The sequence below is a fragment of the Panthera onca genome, chromosome B1, assembly GCF_046562875.1.
Source record: "Panthera onca isolate mPanOnc1 chromosome B1, mPanOnc1 haplotype 2, whole genome shotgun sequence".
NCBI classification, from domain to species: domain Eukaryota; kingdom Metazoa; phylum Chordata; class Mammalia; order Carnivora; family Felidae; genus Panthera; species Panthera onca.
In genome coordinates, this window is record NC_138342.1 from 62,098,069 (window position 1) to 62,118,980 (window position 20,912).

The 20,912-nt window shown below is 43.3% G+C and overlaps 1 protein-coding gene across 6 annotated transcripts in view; it reads left to right on the forward strand.

Annotated features, from left to right (window-relative positions):
• The window catches only part of SHROOM3 (shroom family member 3), a 320,630-nt gene that overhangs the window by 216,751 nt on the left and 82,967 nt on the right, over window positions 1-20,912 (forward strand). The window contains exon 1 of one of the 6 annotated variants that reach the window (XM_078446009.2): window positions 17,583-17,716. The exons of the other annotated variants lie outside the window; for them this stretch is intronic. The gene's annotated coding sequence lies outside the window, so the exon portion shown is untranslated. Of the gene's footprint in view, window positions 1-17,582; window positions 17,717-20,912 lie in introns of those variants that run through there. 6 annotated transcript variants of the gene reach the window in all.

Sequence of the window (20,912 nt, forward strand, 5' to 3'; positions counted from 1 at the left end):
AAAAAAAAAACGATAGAAGCGACCCATGTAAGTGTCCAGTGACAGATGAATGGATAAGCAAAACGTGTTACATACATGTAACAGAATATTGTTCAGCCTCAAAAAGGAAGGAAATCTCCCACATGCTACAACAGGGATGAGCCTGGACATGTAAGTGAAGCAAGCCAGTCACAAGAACAGATATTGTATGCTTCCATTTATACAATGTACCTAGAGTGGCTAAATTCATAGACACAGAAAGTGCAATGGTGCTTGCTAGGGGATGCGGGGGACGGGGAAATGGGGGTTGGTGTTTAATCAGTGCAGTTTCCAAGCAGGCTCCCCACTGTCATCAAGGAGCCCAATGCATGCGGGGCTCGTGAGATCATGACCTGAGCTGAAACCAGGAGTCAGATGCGTAACCGACTCTTGGGAAGATGAGAGCCTTCTGGAGAAGGATGGTGGGATGGAGGCACAACAGCACGAATGTACCTCGGGCCCCTAAACGGCTCACGTAAACATGGTTAAGGTGGCAAGCTGTATACTGTGCATTTTACCACAACTTTCAAAAAGGAAATGCCGAGCACGTAGATGTTATTATAATTATTATGCAAACCAAAGTGAGCATGCGAGGTGTCTTTACGAATTTCTTCTTTGGTCAGGTTGATATGTAGAAGAGCCTACGTTCCAGAGAAGTGCTTTTATGATGACCGAGAAATAAATCTTTTTACATTTTATTTTAAGTTTATTTACTTACTTGTTTTGAGAGAGACAGAGAGAGAGCAGGGGAAGGGCAGAGAGAGAGAGAGAGAGAGAGAGAGAGAGAGAGAGAGAGAGAATCCCAAGCAGGCTCCACACTGTCACCGCAGAGCCCGACGTGGGGCTTGAATTCAGGAACTGTGAGAGCATGACCCGAACTGAAACCAAGAGTCAAATGCTTAACCGACTGAGCCACCCTGGTGCCCGTGCCAGAGAAATAAATCTGAAATGTGCAACAAGCCGTTCAAAAAATGGTCTCTTGTTAGACATTAGTTTGAGCAAACTCACCTTCCAAATCTATGTGCCCACCTGCCTGCGGGGGATATCCACTCCTGTCTCAGAGGCCATTGCCCCAAACCGAGGCCACTTTCCCATCACAGCTGCTCCACGTCTGCTCCCCCCCGTTTCAGTGTGTTGCAGTGTCACCCGTGCAGTTGCCCCAGCCTGAAATCTGGGTGTCTTCCTCGACCCCTCCATTTTTCTCAGCAACTCTGCATCTAATCCAAACGAACAAGGCCCCTGTCCGCTCAAAGACTTGTGCACAAATATTCACAGCAGCGCTATTCCTAATAGAGAAAATGTGCAGACAGTCCAAACATCTGTCACCTGGGAAATGGGTCAGCAAAATATGGCATATTTATAATGGAAAACTATTTAACAGTAAAAAGGAATGAACTATTGAAACAAGCCATGACATGCATGAGCCTCAAAAACATGCCAAGTGAAAGAAGCCAGACACAGAAGATAACATAGTTTATGTTTGCACTTATTTGAAATCGTTAGGAAAGGCAAATCTATAAAACAAACAGATCAATAGTTGCTAGAGGTTGGGAGTGGGGGCAGGGGTTAGGCACAAGCGAACTTCCTGAGGTATAGAAATGTCCTAAAACTGGATTATGGTGATGGCTGCACAACTGTATGCATTTATTAAACATCACTGATTTGTACACTTTTATTAAAGTTAGCATTTTATTTGGGAAACACACATAGCTATTGAATCGTAGATTTATCATTTTTCTCTCCATGTGCCCCTCCCTTTACTCTTCTCCAACATTACCCTATGCCAGCCATTTAATTGTTCAACAAATCTTTGAGCACCTACTATGTGCCACACACCAGGTGCCTGAGTTAGAGTGAAGTAAACCAAGCAAAAAGCCCTGCCCTCCTGGAGCTTACATTCTAGGGTGGAGAGAATACATCGCCTCCAGGCAGTACTCCCGCAGCTATGTCCTGACTGGGCTCTGGCCTTGTCCCTTTCCCACCAGTGGCACTGCAGGCAAGGTGATCCTTTTAAAACACAGATGTGACCCCGTCCCTCTGCTTCAAGTGTTCCAATGCTTTCCCATTGCGTTTTGGTTAAGCTTCAAACTCCTAACCGGGACCTGAGCTACACGTCCAGGGCTGGCTCAAGCCTCGGTCTCTGTCCACCCCCTTAGCCACTTCCTCCTTTGGGCTCCTCTCCAGCCGCACTGATTTCGTCCCATTCCTGGGTCTTCCTGAGCTCTCCTCCCTCCATTCTCTTTGCCCAGCTAACTCCCATTCACTCTCTCGACCTCAGCTGAGAGTCCTTTCCCATTTCATCAGTTCTGGTTTAGGATGCCCTCCTACAGTCCTCCAGCCTGCCAGACAGATTCCATCACACGGCACCCACAGCCTAGTAGCTGCTCAATAAAACATGTGTGCTAGATGGATAAACATCCAGAAAGAAAAATCTGTAAAGAGACAGGTTTAACTGGTATTGACTTTGTTATTTATGTGATTCTATGCCTCCACGCTTAAGGGAAAGAGTATTTCTCAGAGTTCTGATATAGGAAATGGGAGCTCGATGTAGTAAGGATACATTGAGAAAGTCAAGATTATTTATCCCTCTTTGAAAAAAAATGAAGCATTAACAAGACTCTCTGTTCTAACTGCATGCATGGGACAAATATTAATGAAGTGATGTTCATACAAAGCTCGGAGTTCATTTGCCTAAAGTAAACTAAGGTAATATATTTTCAGAGAGAAATAAAACAGAAAAAAAATCTGTCCCTACTGTTGGCATTTAAGGTGATCGTGTTAGCAGTCATTTGTCCTAAATATTTTGATCAGATTCTTCTTACTGTAAATTAATTCTGTTACTTCAAGTCAGGGACTTAAAAAAAAAGAAAGAGAGAGAGAGAGAAAATACCCTGTTTACCTCCCTTCCCAGCTTGTATTGATAGGAACAGTAAGCTCAAACTGTGTGGGATGTTTCTTGCTTTAAAATTTATTTACTCCCTTAAGAAAAGCTACTTTTATTTCATTATTTTTTTTTTAGCATACATGGGTTTTAATCTGGTGAGAAAATATCCTCGCCATTAAGAGGATTCTGCCTCATTACCTCTTATAAAAAAAGCCCTCCTCCTTCCCAAATTTGCAAAACTAAAGGAAACATAAATTAAAACAACAGTTGTTGCTTGTTGCTTTGATCAACACTTATCTCCAAAAGAAAAAACTCTAAACTAGGATAGATTTTAAAAACAGTTCCTTCCCTAAAATAAATCAGTCAATATAAACTAGTGTCCCAACTGGATAAGAAAGTAAAAATGGGATGGGGTGGGGATAGGAAGAGAATTTGAAAGGAAATTGGGTTGGGATTCTTATGTTCTTTATTTTGCCTGTTGGCATGACTGTCCTTTTAGCCCCCGGGATCTCTCTCAGACTTGTGATCTGGAATCCAGTAGCAAGAACCCAATTAGTCTGTTGTGTAGACTTCAAAAATGTCTTCGGCCAAAAGAGGTTAGAGAGGGAGGGAGCCAAAGCATAAGAGACTCTTAAAAAACTGAGAATAAACTGAGGGTTGATGGGGGCTGGGAGGGCGGGGAGGGTGGGTGATGGGCATTGAAGAGGGCACCTGTTGGCATGAACACTGGGTGTTGTATGGAAACCAATTTGACAATAAATTTGATATTAAAAAAAAACACTTGTGAAAAAAAAGTTTATCTAAAATTTAAAAAAACATGTCTTCTGCCATAACCCATTATACATACGTAATTTTTAAAACATCCAATTGGCTGGTGGTTCAGAAAGAGACATTTCTCCACAGCCTTCCTCTCTGTGTCTGCAAACTCTTACATCTTTCTCTTTTTTTTCCTCTTTGTCCACATAAAGACAAAGGATATTGATGTGTAACTGTGAGGCAGCTTGGTAAGAGAAAGAAAAGGGCAGGGATGGGGAAGAAATAGCAGCCAAAGGAGTAGTAATGTATTTTCCTCTTCAGAATGTATTTGGCTACTTTCTTCTTTTTCTTATTTATCCTTTAATTTTTTTTTAAGTTTATAAAAATTTCTAGTCGTGGTAAAAACACATGACATTCACCATCTTTCCCATTAAAAAAAATTTTTTTAATGTTTATTTTTGAGAGAGAGAGAGAGAAAGAGAGACAGAGCACGAGCAGGGGAGGGGCAGAGAGAGAGGGAGACACAGAATCTGAAGCAGGCTCCAGGCTCCAAGCTGTCAGCACAGAGCCCGATGCAGGGCTCGAACCCACAAACCGTGAGATCGTGACCTGAGCTGAAGTCGGGCTCTCAACCGACTGAGCCACCAGGTGCCCCACCATCTTTCCCATTTTAAAGTGTGCCACTCAGCAATGTTAAGTACACTCACATTGTTATGCAGCAGATCTCCAGAACTTTCCATCTCCTTAAATTGAAACTGTGATGCTTGTTGAACAGTATCTCATTTCCCCCTTTACTGTTGCTTTTATTTATTTTTTATGTTTTATTTTAGAGAGAAAGAGAGAGTGTGTGTGAGAGGGGGAGAGGAAGAGAAAAAGAAAATCTTAAGCAGGTTCCACGCTCAGCGCAGAGCGTGATGCGGGGCTGGATCCCATCTGGGATCATAACCTGAGCCGAAATCAAGAGTCAGACACTTAACTGACTGAGCCACCCAGGCACCCCCACTGTTGTTTTTAAATTAGAACTAAAAAGATGGATTCTTCTGATTCTGTATAATGTTCTCATGACCTCACATCTCAGGAAGTAAAAAAATTAAATGTTTATGAAAAATAAAAGATACCTGTTTTCCATGAACTGTGATCACTTCTCCACATTTCTCTAGGTAACTTATCTTTTCCCTTCTCCTACACATTCTGAGATAGGCGAAGGAGGAAACGAATCCTATCCTTGAACCTTTAGCAGACTGGTCTCTGGCTGTCTGTCTAACAGAGTGATCAAGGGTGAGTTGTCTTCTAATCAGACAGAATTATACTCCTTCCCAGGAGCACACATCAAACTTCCAGAAGACGTTTTCTCCCTCCCGCGCAAACCTCCGGATTTCCCCCCACTCTCCAGCAGCCATGACTTGCTGGTCTCTGGTGTCACATTTCACACCAGCTGCCAGGGTCCCCACTTGGGTTGGCTCCAGTTTTCTGAAGGCTGGCAGTTAGTTAATAAGAAAACCAGAGATGTAAATCACAGGCTCAGACAGTTTCCTGTGGGGGAGCTTTTAGGTTCTGATCAGATCTTTTCATTCCAGCACATGGAGAGGAGACCATTGCTCCCTTCAGAGACGAATACAAACGTAGACCAGAGATGAGCAAGGTGGGACGCAGAAGGGGAGCATGTTGGGAAGCTCAGAGTCAGGGCACACAGGTTTTCATTCTTTTGCCTAAAGCACATTCATTTACTGAAGAGTGGGGATCTCATGCTGGATTTAAGGAAAAATAGCCAAATTCTTAATCTGGCAGTTCCAGTACAGACAGAGGAAGAGTTCTCACTTGATAGGAATATGGAATTAAACACTGGTATTTCTAAAACTAGGTTTTAAACCACTGTTTGTTTTGTGAGCTATGTAGCTCCAAAACTCTGATGGAGGGGTGCCCGGCTGGCTCCGTCAGAAGAGCGGGTCACTCGAGCACCTGGGTGGCTCAGTCAGTTAAGCGTCCGACTTCGGCTCAGGTTATGATTCTCACAGTTTGTGAGTTGGAGCCCCGCATCGGGCTCTGTGCTGACAGCTCAGAGCCTGGAGCCTGCTTCGGATTCTGTGTCTCCCTCTCTCTCTGTCCCTCCCCTGCTCACACTCTCTCTCTCTGTCTCTCAAAAATAAATTAACATTAAAAAAAAATTAAACAAAAAAAGAAGAGCAGGTGACTCCTGATCTCAGAGTTATGAGTTCAAGCCCCACATTGGGTGTAGAGATTACTTAAAAATAAATAAATAAACTTTAAAAAAACAAACAACTCCTAATCCAAGACAAAGGAAATGGAAAAAAAAAAAAAACTGCAATGGAATATTTTTTGGGGATCTATTCTCTATCATGCATGGCACTAGACACTGTAAGTTCCCAGATGAGTAGAAAAGATGTGGTCCCTGCTCTCCAGAATCTCACCATCCAGTCATCAACCCCCTGGACTGTATTACAGTAAAGAAAGCTGAGGGCTGATGCAAGCTGAGGAACAAAGCCAGGGGACCCCAGTGTTCTATTGGGGATATGATAAGGTAAATGAAGCCCTCAGCAGAGTGCGTGAGGATAGCATTCAATAAATCAAAGTCATTAATAACAACAGTGATAATCCCATCATCCAGATAGACAGATAGACCAGATAGACATTGGTCCCCAGCTCTAATTGGGAATACAGGGCATACACATAATAAAACAAACAATGCTTCAAAGCAGTATATAATCACCAAAAATTTAGTTCATAAATTTGGGGTGGGAAATGGTTAAAGCAGTTGGGGAAAGATCTTGAAAGAATATGACTTATAAACAAAGGGGGACAAGAAAAACCTGGTCTCAAAAAGGAGATGATGGCCATGTGTATAATGGTCTAGGAACATTAATTTACCCAATACCGACACATGCTGCACACCATGGGCATCAGACAATCCGTGCTCCCGAAACACTATTAGTCTAGGAGGGGAGATTTCTGTTTTAATGGCACCAATAGCTGTATTCAAGGTAAAATGTGATAAAGGCAATAGTTGATGATTAAATTATATATTTTTGAACATTCAGAGGAGAGAGAAATTGCTGTTGGTTAAGGATCAGAGAAGTTTCATTGTGAAAGAAACATATTTCTGGTTCTGGCAGGTTGGCTAGAATTCCTTAGAAGAGAAATTGGAGTTGAGGAAGGAATCTCACCCCAACCCAGAGAGGGGGCGGGCGGTGGGGGGGTAGGTAAATAAAATTCCAGAGAGGGAAACCAAAGCATGCTTGCAAAAATGGTAATTACTGGATTCATTAAAGGTAGTTAGCAAAACTCTCCCTTATAGCTGAGTTAATAAGGATGGAATCAGGCAAAGTTAAGTGACCTTCATTTGGGAAAAGGCACCATTTTTAAAGGAAAAAAAAAAGTAACTTTCCATTTACCGAGGGGAAAAAAAGATCGTTCTAGAGAGAAATGGCCCTTTGTTTATCCTCCATTAGACTCGTAAGGCAAATGGGTTTTTTTCTAAGTAGTTTTCTTTTTCTTGGTGCTCTGAATGCCAATAAAAACTTTGCCTGTAGAGAATGGATATGTTCACTTTCCTTCACCCCCTAGGAGAAAACAAAACCTGTCCTATTATTAAAGCAGTTTAACCTGCAGTGTTATCTTGGTCATCCAGGATGGTTATAAGGACAAGGCATGGGCTTTAGAGTCAGATTCTTCATTCTGTCCCCGAGATGCTGTTGCACTTTGGCAAGTTACTTAAAATCTGAGCTTCATTTCTAGTCTTTAAAATGGGACTGGTGATAACCTCGAGGTATTATTGTAAAAGTTAGAACTAAGGTATATAAAGCCTGAGGCATGGTGCGGGACTAGTACTAGGCACAAAATGAAGGGTGCTCTTACTATAACTGATAGGCTGTGGCTCAGCTCTTTCTGGTCTATCAGCAAAAAATGGCAGCCAACAGTCTACCGAGATCTGCCCAAGACGCTGTTACCTTCTCGCCTTTGGTCAGTATAAGCACACTCCAGACACCTCCCAAAGGTGCTGATTACAAGAACTTTAAACGTAAGTTTTCTCTCCCATCTTATTTTCTGTTTCCTAGGCAAGAGCACTAAAGTATGTGAAATAACACTGACATCCGGCTTGGAGTAGAACAGTTTCCTGAACACCTACTGGGAGAAAGTTGGGCTTAAAAACAAATCAGCTGGAGAGTAAAGAAAAATTTTTTTCATCGCCTGAATCTACATGTGAAAGTACAACATAAAACTGTGGGACTTGAGGGGAATGAAAGAGATCTTAGAAAATGAACTATTAGCGCGATGCTCAGTGGCTAGAATCCTTTTTAAAAGCACATTGCTTGTGGGTTTTTAAAGAATAAGGGGAGATGAATTGGCTTCTTTAAGTCAATAAACTGAGACTGCCAAAAAAGTAAACAGGAGCTACATTTAATTTCTCTGTTTTTCTTTTGGGAGCCAGAGAAGTTAATACTTCAAGACCAGTGAAGCTGCCAACTAGCTAGTGGAAAATTTTATTTTCAAAAATAAGCTTACAAATGAAGATAAGGTGACTTTTTTTTAAACCTAAAGCACCAAAGAGGATTTAAGCCCTTTTGAAAAACATGTAGACATCAAATACCATATTGTCTAAACCTTAGTAGCAGTAAATCATCAAAGTGAGTCATCTACATTTCAAAAATTCCAATTGGTTTTCCCTAGCAACTTACCCCAGCAACTTGTTTTTGTCTCTTGAAGTCACACTTCTATAGCACCTTGGGTTGTTCTTAAAGCAGTATATGGCAATGTTGATGAAATTTAAGTGTTTAAAATATTTATATGTGGTCAAGATTTCATATAACACAGTCTTAGGAAGAAAGACTGGCCAGCGGAACAGGTGTCTTGATGCTTTGAATAAAATTAAGACATCCTTTTTGAAAGGCTAAGATTCTGATACAAGGCAAAGACAAAAAGTGCCAAATCATTGAACAATTCTTTTAAAAAGTGATTTGTGGTGAGGGTGGGGGTGGGTAATGACTCAGTCGGTTAAAGTGTCCGACTCTTCAGCTCAGGTCATGATCTCATGGTTCACGGGTTCAAGACCCACATCGGGCTCTGCACTGGCAGTGTGGAGCCTGCTTGGGATCCTCTGTCTCTCCCCCTCTCTCTCTCAAAAAATGAATAAATAAGCTTTAAAAAAAAAGTTTGTAGATGATTTGCATTGTTATAAAGAAACCATTGTTGGTGATGATGATGAATTCTCTTGGTCAGGGAAGCAGCTCTTTAACAAAAAATAAATCAGAGGTTAGCACGTAGTGGAATAACATACTTTTAGTCATTAAAACAGATTTCTATAAATCAGCTGTTCAGTTTGTATGCCAACTTAAAACATCACACCAGTCTCCATTTCCACACCTACTCTCTCCTTAGGTATCACCCGTGATCAGATTCAGGTACTTGCTTTAAAGCTCTCCACCTACCGCCCTCCGGGCATGCAGGTGTTTTCCACCCCAGGTCTGCCCTTCGCTCAGTCTTTCTTAGCTCCTGCACAGTCTCAGTGGCACTCACTCCCCACCAATCATCATGTGGGTTCTCAGAGAAGCAGTTTCTGCCCAAATACAAAGTGCAAACCATGACAGGAATTGCACTGAACTCCATCTCTAAATGGGTTATGCTTCTTCCTCCTCAGATTTCCCCCCAAATCCTTATTTATCTTTATCTATATCTTCAGAAACATATGAATATTTTTCTGGAAAGAAAAGTTTTGTGTTTAAAAAAATTTTTTTTTTAAATGTTTATTCATTTTTTGAGAGAGAGAGGCTGTGAGCAGGGAAGGGGCAGAGAGAGGGAGACACAGAATCCGAAACGGGCTCCAGGCTCTGAGCTGTCAGCACAGAGCCCGATGCAGGGCTTGAACTCACGGACCATGAGATCATGACCTGAGCCGAAGTCGCACCCTCGACCGACTGAGCCACCCAGGCGCCCCTGGAAAGAGAAAATGTTTAAAGCTTCCATCAGAACATTTCGGATCATGTCCCAGAAAAGATTTTAATCCTCAGTTCTGACGCTTCTTGGACATCAACTGAAATACTTGCTTTCCTTGACAGAAGATCATGTTGGTGCTTCTGCTCAGGCACTGGTTAGGTTGAGAATGCTGACTGGCTCAGCCTTGTCTGCCCTTGCCCGCACCGCCTCCCCCCTTTCCCCGTGTACATTCTCCCCAGTGACAAGGGCATGCCAGTGTTTGCACTCCCGATGAACCCGGGCTGTTAACGACCTGTCACTTGTGGAGTTTTACCTTTCAGGATTCTGGGCCGTCAGTACTCAGTGTCACCTCTATCACATGCCTTTTCCTAAGAGTCAAATGCCCTTCACATACCAAGCGCACTTCACCTTGCTCTAGGAGGTTGCTTCCGCCAACAGGAGGTAGCAGCTGTTAGCAGTTCACATCAACCCTGTTAGAGCTTCGGAGCTGAAAAGGATAAACACCTACGCCAGCACAAACAACTGTGATCACTAGTGCGGGCTAGTCTGAATTGCAGCCTGACCTGTGCCTTTTATAAGTAAATTTACAAGGAAGATGTTCTTCCTGAAGTTTTGCTTGGTGACCAACATTTAAATGAATACCAGGAGTTGAAGATTTTACCATAATTATCCACCATAATCATCATTTGCCCATATAAAGCTAATCATGATTTTATGTGCAGCTTAATTAATAAGAGCTAAAATGCAATAAGCATTTACTTTATGTCAGGCTCCATTCTACGTGCTTCATGGGGAGTTATTACAGCGAAACCTCCAGCAATCCTGTGAATCAGGTTCAGTTTTTAAGCTCTCATTTTATAGATGAGGAATTTTCCTCATGGGGCAGGTAATGACCAGCCCAAGGTCACATAGTAGAGCCTGAGGCCAGAATTCCAGTTCAAGTATTCTGCTTCCAGAGACTGTACTCTGAACCATGATGCAATGCTGGCCTCACAGGACTGGGATTCTCCCTTAGGCCTTATGGTCAAAATCTGTGAGGCCTGCACCTCCCATTCAGCCTTCCTCCATCACTGTGACTCCATTCACCATCAGTGTGACTTCTTGAAGGTGCCGATCTGGTCATGACACTGGTGTAAAACTTTTAGTGATTTCTCATGGCCTACGAGATAAAGTGTAAGTCCTGAAGATAGCCCAGAAGGCTTCACTCCCATCATCCGCCTCTCCATCTACACTGTTTATCACCTGCCCCCTGCCTCGCCGTGTTACTTGCTGACCCCCAGTTGGCTTCGGGACCTTCAAACTTTCTGACCTGACCTTTTTCTCCCCTCCTGTTATGCCAGTCAGCCCATGCACGTGCTTCAGGACCTCTCTCAAACATCTCTGTATCCTTCCCTGCTGTACATAGCCTCTCCTCTGCTGCCAGTACATAGATTAATCAAAATAAAAAATAGTTATCATTTTTTTTTTTAGCTCTCACATATTAACCACACAGTGCTGCTTATTTTATATGTTTGGTGGGTAGAAATTTTTTTTTGAAAATTTTTTAATGTTTATTTATTTTTGAGACAGAGAGAGAGTCAGCAAGCAGGGAAGGGGCAGAGACAGAGGGAGACAGAGAATCTAAAGCAGACTCCAGGCTCTGAGCTGTCAGCACAGAGCCTGATGTGGGGCTCGAACTCACAAGCTGTGAGATCATAACAAGCCTAAATTGGACACTTAACCGACTGAGCCACCCAGGCAAATGTTTTTGGGTTTTTTTTTACATTTTTTTTAGTGTTTATTTATTTTTGAGAGAGGGAGTGAGAGAACAAGTGGGGGGGGGGGGCAGAGAGAGAGGGAGAGAGAGAATCCCAAGCAGGCTCTGCTCAGTCAGCACGGAGCCCAGGGTGGGGCTTGATCCTACGAACCATGAGATCATGACCTGAGCCGCAATCAAGAGTCAGACGCCTAACTGACTGAGCCCTCAGGCACCCCTGGTGGGTACAAATCCTGAGCCACAAACACAGTTATGGAAGAAGGTAACCGTTTCTTTTTTAGAAACTGACTGTAATTTCTCTTTTGAGACCTCATTCGTCAGAGAAAAACTTAGTATCAGCTAATTCCGAGTCTCCTCCCGTTTCTGGGGCTGCTGGAGAGTTGTCAGGGCCTTAGGCAGGTACGTGTGTGTGTCATAGGGAGGCTAAGTGAAATTGCACCTTTGGCCTCCATGTCACCATCTCCCTATGCTGGTGTCTGATGTGTCTGCTGACCATCCAAGCTGGGACAGTGGTATCTACAGCTTCCTCAGATCCATCCAGCATCTATGCTGTCTTGGCCTTACCAGAAACATTCTGCCTCTCTTGGACCACTCTTGATTGGGAGGATTGGTGGGAAGCATGAAGCTCTCTCCTGCCTAAGCACACCACACAGACATTTCTTTGTGACTCCTACTCCTGACCGAGTTTCCAACGACTCTGGGACTAAGCCAGATCTCCAGACTCTTGCTTGGGGTCAGGGCCCACATACTTTCTGCTCTCAAATCTCTAAGCCTTTCTGGAGATACCATCTTGCCCCACATAGGACCCAGAGTTGCTCTAGCTTCTAATTCCCCTTCACTTCTCTCCGACTCACCTTGCCCTTCTTTGTTAGTCCTAGAAAGCTGTAATGTCTGTGGTGGAGGGAAAACTGGCTCTAATTGAGTGTTCTCAAAAATCTTAAGACTTGTGCCTGGTTGCCTTTGTTCTATGAGTTCTGCTCAGTCACCCTTTCTTTGGTCAATGGATGGCACTGGCTGGGAGGAAAGACAGGACTATAACGAACAGTTATTCCCACCCCCCAGACACACACTCAATAACTATCTCATGTTATCTTCACAAAAACCTATGGGAGGTATAATTATTCTTACTTAGAGGAAAAAACTAAGGCTTAGTAAGATCAATTAACCTTCCACACAGCTAGCAAGCTCTTTAATCCAGCCCATACTTTTGATAACCACACTCTCTTCTTATCTTGTGGTACTGAAATAATTTCTTTAGATGTCTGAGTTTCTGATGAGCACCTTGAAGTCAAGGCTAGGACCTCATCCAACTTGATATCCTCAAAGTCTGGCACTCTGCAGGCACTCAGCCGGTGGTATCGGAAATGAAATGGGTCAAAGAGAGAGAAAGAAAGAGAGGCGGAGGGGGGGAAGTCAATGGGAAAATCTTATCTTAGGCTGTCCCGAAACTTCCGGAATGATATTCTGTCAGTCAAAATATAAGTGGAATTTGCTGGTATCATCTAAATCATGTCCAGAAGAGGACTCTCTGTACATTGTACTCTCAGATTATTCAAGGCGTAGAAATTATTTCCTTATGTCCAGAAAAGGGTGTAATGTCGTTGGTGACACAGCGATAACAAACGATGATCATATGCATATATGAGCAGTACGACCAGAACTAGTGAAAGTTGTTATCAGTCAATGCAGTCCTAGTTGACATTTATTGACTTTCTAGACATTGTCATCCAAGACGCTGGTGGTGTATAAATCTGATAACTTCTTGAATTTCACAACTTTCTATTAAATTTTTGTCTGAAAACTCGTTACCCCGCATTACATAAATCCCTCCGATAACAAATATCCTATTTATTAGACTATGCATCTAGGTGAAGGGTTAAAGCTTCAGGCTGTGACATGCCCAAGTTACAATCAAAGGCAGGTTTGGTGGATGATTTTCCTCCTTCTTCATAATTGCTTATTTACGATGTGCCTTATTTTTAAATGTTTTCTTATTTGATGTTATTGGGGCATCTGGCTGGCTCAGTCAGTGGAACACATGACTCTTGATCTTGGGGTCGTGAGTTTGAGACCCACGCTGGGGGCAGAGTTTACTTTTTAAAAATGTTATTATTTGATGTTATGGCAAATACTATGACACAATAAAAGTAAAACAATAAAGTTAACATTCTCCCATGCTACCTCTTTCTGGTAACTTCCATCAAAGGCTGGTGTGTGTTCTTCCCTGTGTGTTTAACATATGTGTTCCAGCACATCTTCATGTTTCTAGGAGCTAGATGTTCCTTTTTCTATCCTCCCTCCTGCGCTCCCCCCTTTGTCTTTTATCCTCCAGCTACCATCTCTCATTCCTCCCCTCTTCCTTTCTCCATCCCTTCTCTTCCTCTATCTTCCCTCCTCTCTATTTTTCATCATCCATGTTTTCCTCTCTTATTCCCTCTTAGCCTTGCAGTACCCAGGCTCTAGGAAATTGAGTTTTCACCCTCAAGATGTGGCAGCTCCGTCTGAGCTTGGGGGATGGACTTTATTCCTTGGGTTGCCTGCTGTCTTGCAAAGCCTCAGCCTGAGAAAGTGGGGAGCACGTGTGGGAAGAAATAAAATATTCAGTTTATCAAAATTAGCTTATTTGGCTGAAATATTTCAGAACACATAATTATTACAATATTGTAAAGATTCAATTCAAAGAGTAAATTATACTTACTGTTTTAAAATTATACTTATTGTTTTAAAAATGCCCCAATTCTCTAGAAATGTTAAAAGCAAAAGGTAAATTTAGGGGTGTCTGGCTGGCTCAGTCAGAAGAGCATGTGATTCTTGGTCTCAGGGTCATGAGTTCAAGTCCCATAATGGGTGTAGAGATTACTTAAAAATAAACAAATAAGGAGTGCCTCAGTCAGTTAAGCATCAAACTCTTGATCTCACAGTCCGTGGGATTGAGCCCTGTGTGGGGCTGTGTGGTGACAGGGAAAACCTGCTCAGGATTCTTTCTCTCTCCCTCTCTCTCTGCCCCTCCTCCTCTCCTCCCCAACACCCCCCTCTCTCTCACACAATAAATAAGTAAGCTTTAGGGGCAACTGGGTGGCTTGTCAATTAAGCATCTGACTTCAGCTCAGGTCATGACTTGAAGTTTGTGAGTTCGAGCCCCACATTGGGCTATGTGCTGACAGCTCAGAGCCTAGAGCCTGCTTCTCTCTCTTCCCCTCCCCCGCTCATGCTCTGACTCTCTCTCTCTCTCTCTCAAAAATAAAATTAAAAAAAAACCTTTACATAAATAAATAAAAATTTTTAAAGGTACATTTATATTTACACCCTGCCCCCACTCTAGAAATAGTTTAGTATTCGCTTTCATATGTTTTTCTAGACTTTTGTAAAGCATGATAAATGTTGTATATACTGTGTATATAGCTTTGTCATTTAACTACATGGAAATCTCTGGATACTACATATAGGTCTACCTCTTGTAAATGCTGCATTATATGCTTCAGAATTAACCATTTTCGGTATGAACACTTATGTTGCTTCCAATTTCCAGGAGGCAATTCTAATCTTTCAATCAAGACTTTCCCAGGAGAATGCTGTCCATCCTTGTCTCCTTAGTGACCTGAGGCTGCTGACATGAGTGACTGTTACTTAACCAGTGACCCCCCCATAACATTGAAAATGTCCTTTGTCTCTTACATGCATGAAGCAATCCCTTCCAGTCTCATCTGCTAATTTTATTCTGTTCTTCCTTTTGGCTTCCATTTAGACCTATGCAGGTTTGATGCAGGATCCCAGATCTGACCCCCTAAGCTATGCAGATGGCAGCTGGGTGCTATACTAACAAAAATTGTAGTGGCACACATAATGAGTGAACTTTCACCTACCTAGGACTACCCTATCTTTTCCTTGGGTTCTGACCTCTGTAAGATTCTAAGTAGCTTTGCAGGTGACAGCCAGGTTTCATAAAGGCCTTTACTTGAGACCCTAATCCTAGGGTTACAAAAAATGCTTTGGATTCTAGTGTGAAAGTACCATTCCTGATTACAGTCTTAATAGGAACTAAAAGACAGCATGACTTTACAGAGGCCATCTTTAATAGTTGTCTTAGAGTTTACCCATACATATACTTGACATGTGTAACTGTTTCATGGTCATTTACCAGTTATGCTTTGTGAAGGAAGGGATGGATCATTCTGCAGGAGCACTGAGAGGGAACTCCAGGTGAGGCGCCAGGTGAGGGAACTTACCTCTAGCTTGTGCAGAGAGACGTTAGCATAATTTTGTATTGCTGCAGAGATTTCTTCATTTCCAGGCTCAGCTTTGATCCCATGAGATAGGTTGTTTTCCTTTCATCTACAAATATCTGACAATGCCTCTAAGTTACAGATACAACTGTACAATGGAAGCCCAGGGTCTCTCACCATAGTGATGGATTTCACTGGTATAATACAGGCTGCATGGGAGGTAAGATTTGGACCCAAAGTATGGCTTTAATCACCAATTTAAAGTGATATTTCATATAAGAATAGAGGGATCTGTTCCACCCTCATGAGATTTCACCTGACCCTGAGCACTGAGAAAACAAGATAAAGAAGCCACAGGTCTTATCTGTTCTTCCCGCAGAGCTCCTGGCTGAGTCTTCTAGCTAATGCTTGCTATTTCCTCAACATGGTGGCAGACGCAATGTGCTGTCTATACTGAAGGGCTGATCACTTATTTAAAGCTTAAGCTGTGAACATCACCTTCACCCAAAACTAGATTTCCACAGGACATTACACACAGGGCAGGCACACATTAGCCTTCCTGCTTCCAACACTTAGCAACAGTGTATATGCGTACCCTGTTGACTGCATGATAGGTGTGGATGTGTTTGTGCATGTTTGTAATATCATTTTGAAGACAAAATCCAGTTTTAAGGGGGATAATACCTTTTTGGAAGTGGGAAGGAAGCCTGTCCATAAAGATTTCAGTAAAGAGGTTTATTCAGTGGTTGCTGTGGTAGCTAATGCTTCTAATAACAAAGAATACAGCCAAGTAAAGACAAATGGTATCAACCCTCCTGGAACCGAGGCTTCTAGTTCCTACTTAATTAGGCATTCTCTTCTCTGTGTCTGTATATATATATTTACTGCCTTAAATATAGAACCTGAAATTTTAACAACAGGGATTCTGCTTGAGTGAGAAGAAATAAAACCAATTTCAGACCTGTTTTCTTAATCTCTGGCGACAACATGTGAAAGCAATTAAGAAAGGTGCTCTAAGAAAAAACTCTTACCCCCATTGAAAGAGGCTGGAAGAGCCTTTGAAGAAAGATGAAACTAAACATAACACCCTACCTTCCTTAAGACTATCAACTGGGCACTTGTATCATAAAAGCAAAACAAATGCAAATGTGTATATTGTCTAAAACCCAAGAGTTTGCAAAGCTGAATCCAAGGTCCCGAGAGATAACAGCCATAACTACTGGAATAATCACCTGTGTCTCATGTAGAGGTGATGCTCATGGAAACAAAAAGGGACTGACTGGGAAGGGAGGTTTCAACAGCATTAGCCGGTCGGCAACAACCTGGATCTCTCCGGTTGACTTCTACTGAAGAGGACATACGAAGAAAAAGGATGGTTATTTTCCTTGTAATGTGAGCTTTTTTTTTTTTTTTTCCTTCCAAGCTGTGAACTTTTTACCTTGCTTCATTCATGCTTCATTTGATCAATTACTAACTGTATGGCCCCTGAAAAGCGAGCGCGGGCTTCTTAAAGTTGGTATTTTGCTCTCGGATTCCTTTTCATTTCAAAATGGGGCGGGTGGGGGGAGGTAAGCCACCTTTCTGAGGGTGAGCTGAGAAAGGAGAGACGGGGAGCATGTGTGTCGGTCCCCTTAATACCACGAGGACCAGAGGACGTAGCCCGCGGAGGGGCGAGGGCAGCCTGACTCTTCCATCCCGGAATCCGTTTTCAAACCTTGGGGAGCCTTTTCTGCCATTGAAATGCAAATCTTGTCTTGAGCGCCCGGGCCAATCCGCGAGGCTTCCTGTGGGATTACCTGGTGGCGAGCGCGGAGCGAGCGCTGCCCCTCCGGCGCGGCCCCAGAGGCCCGGAGGCGTGGTCGTCGGGCGCCCCCGCACCCCCCCGCCCCCGGGTCCCCCGCGCCGAGATTCGGCCCCTGGAGCCGAGCGCCCCGGGCTCGCCGCGCCGCAGCTGCAGTAGCCGGGGCGCGGCGGCGCAGGGCGCGGCCGAGCCGCCCATTGTTGAGCGCGGCCGAAACCCCCGGCGATGCCCTGCGCCGCCTCCTTGGAGCGGCGGCGAGGTTTGAACTTGGCGTCGGCTTGGAGTCCTGCGCCGCCCGGGAGGCGGCGGCGGCCCCGCGAGCGGCGATGGTGAGTGCTGGGCTCGGGTCCGCTCCCCTTGGCCGGCGGTGGGTGCGGCCGGGGCGCACTGCTGCCTTTGAAGGAGGGGGGCGGGCGTGCCCCGCCGTCTGCTTTCTAAAGGGTGTCTATTTCAGTCCCTTCGGCGACTGTGGAAAAACCCTTTCTGTGGGGATGGGTCCCGGGGCTGGCCAGGTGGGGGGAGGGGGGCGGCGCTCTCCAAAGGTCTCCTGACACTCCTGGGCCTTGGCTTTTTTTTTTTTTTTTTTTTTTTTTATGGAGGCAGGAACTGCCACTCCAAGAGGAAAATAATTGCAGATTATTGACAGCGTGAAAACTTTTCAGAAGAAATGATCTGTGAAATATTTTAATTTTGATAAATCGCTCCGCACAAGGGCCCCTACTGGGTTTAGAAAGACTTCTCTTTCGTAATTTTACTGGATTGGTTTCTGTAGGAAAGGTCTCAAATGTGCTTTGAGGCGCACCCCCCGCCCCCTACTTGTTCCAGATCTTAAGGCAGTTTTTAAAAAGGTGTGTTCTCCGGTCTGTAGCAGAAATTAAATCAAGGAATTAAATTATACCTGACACACGCTCTACTCTGAATTGCCAGAGGGATAAAAGTGCTTTGCCGAAGGGTGTGGGAGGGCTTAAAAAATTTCAATACTGGGAGCATGGGGGGGGGGGGGAAGTATGTTTGTCTCTTTCTCTGCGATGTGTTACTTTTTTTTTTTTTTTTTTTTTTTTTTTTTTTTTTTTTTATCATAGTGGTGTAGTGAACTTCTGTGCCGGGAGGCTTTTGGGCTGGGAGTGAACGAGCACCCACATGCGTATAATCTCCATGGAGAGATTAGCACAGAGGCTTCTAAAGATTGTTCTGTGCGTTTTCTGTTTCTAGTTATTTAATATTTAAGGACTAGTTATCAAAGGCGTGTTAGACGTATAGCTAAATCCCACCCCCAAATGATTTCACCAGAAGTTGGTTTCCATTTTAACTAATTTTGATGGTTATTTTTGTCTTTTAAAATCTTTTTTTTTTCCTGATTGTGAAAGTATTACATGGTCATTGCAGAAAAGGTGGATCATACAGAACTGAAAAAGAAGTAAACGGTTATTCACAACAATGTTTATATTGTAGGTTAAGGCTTGTGTTTCATAAAAGCTTAGTCATTTGAAAACTTTGCAGACATTTTTTTAATTGCTCACAAATCTGGTTTAGGAACTAAAACTAGGAAATGACCAGGGAATAACCTTGTACTTTAAAAAAGGTTGTAACCAACAATAACTTCTTCACAGAGTTCATGGAGCAGAATTTATTGTGGCAATTTCTCTTGAATCAGCTTCCCACATCTGCTCCTGACAAATGGTTTCTGTTTGTATAGCCTGTTTTGTAAATACATCTCTACCATTAAGGCAAAGTGCCCAAACACATATCCCTTACCAGTGCTTGCAGCTAGGCTGGTAGAGTTAATATTTTTATTGGTTTCTACATCAGAACTTCTTCACTGTATGCTTGATAAAACCCTGGAGAAGGTTACCAAGGGATGTTGTAGAGAATTTAATTCCCTGGCGGTTTTAAGAATAGGATAAACATCCATCTGCCTTCAGTGCAGTACTGTCTGGATAAAGGAAGACTGGGTCACCTCTCCAAACCCCAAATCGAGGCATTCTAATTATATTTCAGCCTTCAATAACCTGGGACCAAAGAGTATAAAGATCCCCCACCCCCAAAGCACCTGAGTCCAGTAAGAGGTGAAGCCCTGTTTGGATTTACATAAAATGAAAATCCTCCTTTGATAAGGAAGATTTATAATTACTCCTAGGACTTGCCAATTCTTTTCTATTTATGGATAGAAAAATCAACAATGATTTAATTGCTGTCTAGGAAGTTACAGAAGTTGAATACAGCATAAGTTGTGTGGTTTGAAGTAAATGAATGGGTTGATTCACAGGAATTAAAAGTTCTGCCTGAGAGGTGGGGGAGGGGTCCATGTGTCCTAAAACTCTCAACTAAAGATGGTGTCCTTGGGAGCTCTCTTCACTCTGGATCCAACTTTCTCTTCAGGATTCCCATTTTGTATGTTAAATCTGATGACATCTTTATGTCAACATTACGTTTTACTTTATTCCTCAAAATGTGTTCTTGTGTAGCGCTTTTGTCCAGACCACGTATTCCTGTAACTTCTGTTGGAGGCTGTTCCCCTGGGCCAGCAGTGCTGCTGGTTTGTGGTTTCTTTCAGAAGGTCAGGATTTCATGGGTTGCTGCTTCCTCTCCTCTCCCGTTTGACAGAAGTATCCTGTAATTCTAACCACTGTGTGACCTCAATTGCAGTGACACCTTCCTCCCTTTCTGTCACGTCACTGGATCAGGAGCAGCCACCATGCTTTCTCCCCCCAGGATCACTGGGAGGGGTTCACTTTCTAGGAAAGGTCACCTCAGGAGGAAAATGGGGAAGTCAAGAGTCTCCTGGCTGGGCGTTTTTTCACTTTGCTTGAATGAGCAGTGCCTCCCCTCCACACCCGCCAGCTTGTCATATTTCTCCATGCATGCCAAGCATGTTTTCTTATGCTATAGTAACGCCCAAAGAAGGAACAGGAGTGTAACAATGGTCTTTCATTTGTTCAGCAAACATTTACTATGTGGGAGGCAGCCCTGGAAATGGAGATGGGTTCTTTGCCCTCTGGGTTCTTGTCCTGTAAGAGGAGAAATCAGATGTTAATAAGCTAATGCCATTGTGAGGGAGGATAGGGGTTAAGAACTTAGGTTTGTTGTAAGTTAAACATATCCCAACCCTATGACCCAACATTTCCATGCCTAGCTATTTACCCAAGATAGATGAAAACAAATGTCCACAAAAAGTCTCGTACAGAATGTTCATAGCAACTTTATTAATAATTGCCAACAGCTGGAGACAACCCTGTGTCCACCAAGAGAATGGATACACTGTGGTACATCCATACAATGACCTACTTCTCAGCAATCAAAAAGAATGAACTCCTGATACATACAACCAGCTGGATGAATCTCAGAACCATTATGTTAAAGAAGCCAGTCACAGGTTGGGCATCTGGGTGGCTCAGTCGATTGAGCATCTGACCTTGGCTCAGGTCATGATTTCACGGTTCGTGGGTTTGAGCCCTGCGTAGGGCCCACTGCTGTCAGTGCAGAGCCTGCTTCAGAGCCTCTGCCCTCCTCTCTCTGTGCCCCTTC